This window comes from Oncorhynchus tshawytscha, linkage group LG13 (assembly GCF_018296145.1).
Source record: "Oncorhynchus tshawytscha isolate Ot180627B linkage group LG13, Otsh_v2.0, whole genome shotgun sequence".
NCBI classification, from domain to species: domain Eukaryota; kingdom Metazoa; phylum Chordata; class Actinopteri; order Salmoniformes; family Salmonidae; genus Oncorhynchus; species Oncorhynchus tshawytscha.
This window is the reverse complement of record NC_056441.1, coordinates 68,781,246-68,788,307: the sequence shown is the minus strand read 5'-3', so window position 1 is coordinate 68,788,307 and position 7,062 is coordinate 68,781,246.

Here is a 7,062-nt window from a genome sequence, read left to right as displayed (position 1 = left end):
CTATATTTAGCCCCCAAAAATAAAATGCTAATTAGCTGCTAATGTGGCTATCATAAAGAAGTAGAAATGCCATGATAATCTGGACGAGATTGCCGAACTGAGGCAAAGGTAAGATTTTTTATTATTTTTATTATACCTTTATTTAACCAGGTAGGCAAGTTGAGAACAAGTTCTCATTTACAATTGCGACCTGGCCAAGATAAAGAAAAGCAGTTCAACACATATAACGACACATGGAGTAAAACAAACATACAGTCAATAATACAGTATAAACAAGTCTATATACGATGTGAGCAAATGAGGTGAGATAAGGGAGGTAAAGGCAAAAAAAGGCCATGGTGGCAAAGTAAATACAATATAGCAAGTAAAACACTGGAATGGTAGATTTGCAGTGGAAGAATGTGCAAAGTAGAAATAAAAATAATGGGGTGCAAAAGGAGCAAAATAAATACAGTAGGGAAAGAGGTAGTTGTTTGGGCTAAATTATAAGTGGGCTATGTAGAATCTCTGTATTAACTATGTAATGTTAGCTAAACTTAGTACTGAATAAATTGGCAACATTTCTTTAAATTGACAATTCTGTGAACTGTCATGACCAAGTTTTAAATGGACACAACAGCTGTTAGCAACGGTGTCAGCTGGAGATGATGTACAGGAGCTTGCAGGGACTTGTAGATTTGCATAATGTCTGCCTTGACGCTAATTAGCATTTTCAAATCTGAGAGTAAATAGGGTCAAATACATTGATAAAAGTCACCTTGTCCGAGAGAGATTTACATGGTTATAAGCCTACATGAAACTCAGCCCTTATTTTAAGTGTTTCTAAAATTCCCTATATGAAAAATGAATGGTGGAAAAATGATTGGAACCATTGTCCTGTTTGATTGATAGATTTTATGAGTATTATGACACCTCCACTGTGGGGCTCTATTGCAGCTGATATAGGATAGTTTGTAGGCGTGGCCTGTGGCTAATTTCTGAGGGTGACATCAGAGGGGCTGATGGCAGGGATCCACCTGCTCCTTTCCCTCTGTCAGTAAAGGCTCAGCAGAACAGTGGGTCCTTATATCATGTTAATTATGGCACATTACAACCCAACAATGCTGCTAGGCTGTATACATGAACCTAATAAAAATAATGTAAGCATTGATAAAATATATGAATAGCTATAAAATGTAATGCATAACATGATTAGAGCCAAAGTGACAATGCAAGTTGTCTGCACAGTCATTCTTCCTATAATATGAGCCAGGCCCACAGGAGGGGTTTCCATGAAAGACAGAACGGGATCTGAAACTCTATACCATACTCCACATAGCCACACAGCATGGTGATCAATCTGTAGCAGCAAACACTCAGTTGTCTAATCCCAACCTTAATCCTGAGTTGTGGTGGTCTAACGGAGTGTAAATACCTGCCCCTAGCAGTAGGCCTATCATACCATCTGTGGGACTTTAAGCAAACTAGTTGCATAGTTTAGCAATAGGTGAGACATGTCAGCAAGCAGCACTGATAATGTATGTGAATGTACACATCAGAATAAATGAGTTATCCTAAATGTCACATTAGAGAATACATCACAGGCTACATCACAGAGCATACTTTTGCAAGACATGAAAAGGAACTGTGTCTGTAATCATAGGCGCTCTTGATCACTATGACTGGAATTCTATCAAAAGATGAAAAACAAAGAGCCTTGAGACTATTGAATCAATGCACAGTCCTATCAGACTGGTGATACACTAAAAAAATGTAGTCCTCTCAATGATAACATTGTTAATGGTGAAGATTATGTCATTGTAATGTTGTTGTGGCAATGGAGAGCCATTAAATACTTTGGACAGTTATCTGTTGGAAAAAATATTAATAAAGGAAATACATCATGTTATTCCCTCAGCCACTGTAGTAAGGAGAAATTTGGCCAGGTCAATGCACAGGATGTGCGATAATGAAGAGGGTATTAACATGTTCCAATATTGAATTGACAATGCAGAAGGACATGTGTTGGAAAGAGACAGGCTTGACTGCACAAAGAAATTGACACTAAAAACAAACATGGATGTCATGAGTTCTAATCCTGCCCTAGCAACAAAATAGGTATTTACTCAGCAGCACCGGCTGAGATACAATCCCTAAATCACTACATTTCTGGATGTTGTTGTTGTTATTATTATGCAGTCCAACAAAGGGGCCAATGTTGCTTCCTAGTAGAACACATATTTTCTAACAATCTAACCAGCACTGATGTAGCCTACATTGACACTGTCAGGATGGAGCACTTTAACTTACTCTATTAAAGACCTTTTCAATACATCACAAAACAATAAACAATGGAGGAGTATGAGTATGAGATGAGATGATACAATGGGGTTACAGGTTGTATGCACAGACAAGGGATGGTCTCTTATCAATTAATCTTACCATTGTGCTCTCATGCCAACTACTATAGTCAAACCTTGCCACAAAATATTTGTACATGTTCTGTAATTAAAATAGCTACAATTTGTAAAATTGCCTTTTACCTACCACTTTCCCATTGTGAACCAGCTGCTGCTCAATGACAGGCAGGTCAGTTTCTTCATAGATGAGTTGCTTGATGTCCCTGACAGCTGTAGAATGAGGGATCTGGTAGGCTTTCCGGCCAATATACTCATGACGGACTGTCACCCATGGCAACCTAGAAAGAAAAAAAGATATAATAATCATCGCACTGTGAATCACAGATGGCATTGCATTCTTCATTTGGTAGATCACAAGCATAGAGGAACACCAAGCTAAATTGAAATGTGTATGTAATTGTAACTACATGTTTACTTGGTCATCCTGAGTTCATGAGATCAGATGGCTCTTCTATTGATATGTAAAGGACACAGAATGCTAGTAGCACTTAAACATAAGGAACAATGGGTCAGCAAGGCTTGCTTGCAGTTTGTATTGATTAAAGAGAAACCTGAGTGTATAACCTTATCTAACATTTCAATACTGCTTGTGTTTCAGCTGTTTTCTGCTCTGCCTGTGAGAAATAATGTCATAAAAAAACACCAATCTCAAAAAGGTTTTCAAGACAGTGCAAATAGCAGCACTTTCCCCAAAAGAGAATAGCTAGATCCTGACTTCAACATCTAGTGTAGTCATAACACTATTTAGGTTCTGTCTGAGTCTTTAAATACAGAGACCTGTATGCATATATTTACTTATGCAACAAATATTGATTGTGCAGGTAGCAATAGAGGTTAATAGCGTTGCCTATTCTGCAAACCACTTGACTCAAGCTACCATCTCTGTAATGTCCACAATTCTATTTAAAAAAATGGGTGGGGCATTCAACAGGGGGATGGATGGAACACAACATGTTCTAGGCAAAGGTTCACTATAATGGCAATGCGTCTTCTATAGCCGCTTCAGAAATTACATTAGGGCTATAATTAACAGTTGTATGTGATATCTCACACCAGGGTAGAGAGAATAATGGTGAGTAAACAACTCAACATAGTTTGACAGCAAGTTTGAATGGGGATCGTGATGAATTGACCTACTTCAGCCCTCATGTTTCAATCTGAAATGTGTAAAAATAGAACTTACCATGGGTCTCGACAGTTTGCCATCACTTCTAAGCCGTTTTTCGTGCTATGTCCCCGCGTGCACATTCATTGGACTTCTATTTTATGCTCTGAGCGCTGGGAAACTCCACCGGGAAAAGACTGTCGCACAAACAAAGAGGACCATTATTTTCTCACAATACACCTCACAACGTTTTCACTCTATCCATATATCTACTGTAGGTTTATTGCTATTAATTTACATTCCATGAGTTAAGTACAGTTAGCCAATGTTGCGGTTGTAGCTTTATTTAGCCATTCCCCCTTAACGGGTCTGCCACTAAGGCTACAATGTATCAATGCGGTGCTCAGTTATCCGCTACTCACGTTTGTCACGCCGAGACATTTGTTTCATGATCTGTAATCTGCGTTTCTGAAAATGATCGATAAAACAGTCGTGAGCTAGCAAAATTGTTACTTCTTACATGATAATTCCTTCAAAGGCGCTGTTTCTAATAATGTATTATCAGCGCACGTGATAACTGCGGCTGTTGCCGGTTGGCTGGACTGCTGGTGGAAAGCGACTGAACTCCGGTAGTTGTAGTCACGACAGTAACACGATTAGAAACACATTGCAGTCTCTCAAATTGCGTCCATCTAGCTACTTTCTCAAAGAAACCAATATTATTATGGGGTGCAAAATATGCCATGGTTATAATAGCAATATTTTGCAGGTGATTCATTAGGTTATATGTTACACGTTCTATGTCTGCAGTAAATCTATTTCACATAGAGTTTCTCATCTATTTTATAGGCCTGTTTTATAGAATGAAGTAGTTGCATAATTGTCAATATGAAGTAATCATCTCTGAAAATGTTTTCATAACATTTTTGGATTTTGGTGCAGTGCAATTGGCACCAGTATCCAACGCAACGTAGAATAATTACATCATCCAACCTTTAGTCAAGGACTTTCAGCACTTTAAAACCATCCATCTGCACTCGTTAAAATGTTTTATGCTTAGCATGTCAAAAAAACCTTTTCGCAAGATATGATCTATTAAAGACTGACACTGTTGTATGCAACAAACATAGGGCAGACACACATTGTTCGGCCTATTTGGCTACCCTACTCGTAAATAAACAATATCATATGCATGATGCGGGGAAAGAACAGCTTGACCCAGTTCGCTATTTTCAGAATATGTTTGATGCCGCAGTAGCCTATACCAACAGGGATACTTACATCCGAGCAAGGTTCCACCAGAAGCATCACTCTCACGCATTGTGCGGCATCTGCCCTTTCCTCTCCACCCTCTCACATGTGCATGTCGCTGCTTGACAGTCTCTAAAAAGGGAGTCCTGTACTGGGGTGATCACACGAATGCATTGGCCTATCCAGTATCTTTCCAACATAAATATTCAGAGAAACTGTCAATGTGATAAAGAATCCTATATCGAAGGGTCTTGTCCAAACATCTCTGAACAAGTTCAATACTGCAACACTCCCGCACGCATTTCTTAAAGCTACAGTAATGAATGGGTGTCCCGAATGTACACCAAATCAAAATCAAGTCACATTTTATTTGTCACATGCCTCGTAAATAACAGGTGTAGACTAACAGTGAAATTCTGAGGCTACTTTTCCAACAATGCAAAGATAATTCATACACTACCGTTCAAAAGTTTGGGGTCACTTAGAAATGTCCTTGTTTTTGAAAGAAAATCAAAAAAATGTGTCCATTAAAATAACATCAAATTGATCAGAAATACAGTGTAGACATTGTTAATGTTGTAAATGACTATTGTAGCTGGAAATGGCTGATTTGTTATGGAATATCTACATAGGCATACAGAGGCCCATTATCAGGGGCGGCAGGGTAGCCTAGTGGTTAGAGCATTGGACTAGTAACCGGAAGGTTTCAAGTTCAAACCCCTGAGCTGACAAAGTTCTGCCCCTGAACAGGCAGTTAACCCACTGTTCCTAGGCCGTCATTGAAAATAAGAATTTGTTCTTAACTGACTTGCCTAGTTAAATAGAGGTAAAATAAAAATCAGCAACCATCAGTCTCAGCTGATAATGGGCTTCTGTATTATGCTATGTAGACACACTTCCTGTGTGTTATTACACCTTAATTAACCAATCACCAGATGCAATTGAAACTTTTTTAATTGTCCAAAAGGTAAGGTACATGGGGTTATAATTTGTGGTTCAAGTTGCACCATGGTGGTTCAAACCACAACGGATTTATCAAAACATTTGACATTGTGTTAAAAACATCCAGCTTATTTTAGCACACGTTTCTATGGATATCAACAAATAAGTTTATTCAAAGTGGTCCCTCACACCTGAGACAAATATAGGCCCAGGCCTGCATGTATTCACTTTAGGGAGCAGAGATTTTTGAAAATGATGATTTAAGTTGCAAACCTCTTTAGGTCAGGAAGAAGAGAATGGTGTGCCAAAATAAACTATCCTACAGTTGAGGAATCCCCATGGATGAAATTATCATGACATTTTATATGCACTAGATGGAGACAATGTATAAACCCCAGTCAACAGTCTCATAAAGAGATAATATGGAAACGTATTGAATGATGCATTGAAACAACTTGATGGACAGTTTTATAACTACAGCTCCATAACAGTGTGCCCACCAGGCTGAGAGTAACACATACTTGTAGAGGTGAAAGCACCTACAGTTTTCCCTGGTTGCTATACTTGTGTATTGGAAGAAGGTCTTATGTACATGCACAAAGAGCAGAAGAGTGTTGTTTTTCTATTTGTGACTGGCTCCATTATAGATGTGTCTTATAGATGTGTACCATTCATTAAAAAGTAAAGGACTGCAACCCTATAATACACACAAATATATACAACAAATTAAATACTATAAACACAGACATATAGAATGTTTTTATGCGGAGAAATAACTTTGCATTTCTGAAATATGTCCCCATTCAACTTTATTATAATGCATTCAAACCAGATATATTTGCCAGGTGCATTATTAGAGAAATAGTAAGCGAAGCAACATTCCACTGTAGAAATACTGTAGATCCATTATTTGAAATGTGGGGCAATAATGAAAATATGCTGCAGCCTACCTCAAGTTTGTACAATCATGACATAAATCTCTAGAATTTATTTACAACATGCCCTGACATGTCTTCAAATTGGCTACTCTGACTGAAAAATTGAACTTTCCACTCACTCTGGCCCCCTCCCTCTCTCTCTCCCCTCCCTATTTTTCTCTCACTCTGTGTTTGAGTTCTTCCTATTTAAATAGCTTCACAAGCAGAAATGTTAGTAGGCCTAGTTAGGACTGAAGTAGAATTATGATTTTTGGGAAACACTGAAGGCTAGGCCTAGGTGAGAAGGGGTGCTATTTGTTAAAATTAGCATTAGACCTACATGTATTATATTGCAAGAGTTTATAGGTTGTTAATAATCTCATACATTATTGACAGGTAATTTGTAAATGTTTATATGGTGTTATTGGTCAGGTCAATGTGGTTGCCC